This window comes from Mastomys coucha, unplaced genomic scaffold, assembly GCF_008632895.1.
Source record: "Mastomys coucha isolate ucsf_1 unplaced genomic scaffold, UCSF_Mcou_1 pScaffold5, whole genome shotgun sequence".
Lineage (NCBI taxonomy): Eukaryota > Metazoa > Chordata > Mammalia > Rodentia > Muridae > Mastomys > Mastomys coucha.
Window position 1 is genome coordinate 96,660,065 of NW_022196911.1, and position 274 is coordinate 96,660,338.

General features: G+C 49.6%; 1 protein-coding gene across 3 annotated transcripts in view; it reads right to left on the minus strand.

The window, feature by feature from the left end:
- Positions 1–274, minus strand: part of Dnajc7 (DnaJ heat shock protein family (Hsp40) member C7) — a 36,776-nt gene that overhangs the window by 19,483 nt on the left and 17,019 nt on the right. The gene's annotated exons all lie outside the window — the stretch shown is intronic.

Sequence of the window (274 nt, forward strand, 5' to 3'; positions counted from 1 at the left end):
CACACACACACACACACGCACACGCACACGCACACACACACGCACACACACACACACACACACACACAAATAACGATAAAAGGATGAGGGGGAGAACAGGGAGTAGAGAGCAGTTAAGCTCAGGACTGCACGGAACCCCCTCCACTTAATCTCTTTAAAGGTCACCCGCAGGCAAACTAGACAAGCACGGATGCATCCAGTTTTTAAGGTTGTGGCTCTAGGGGCTGGCTTGTAGTTCAAAAGTAGAGCTGTTTTACACAGGCATGCAGAAAAC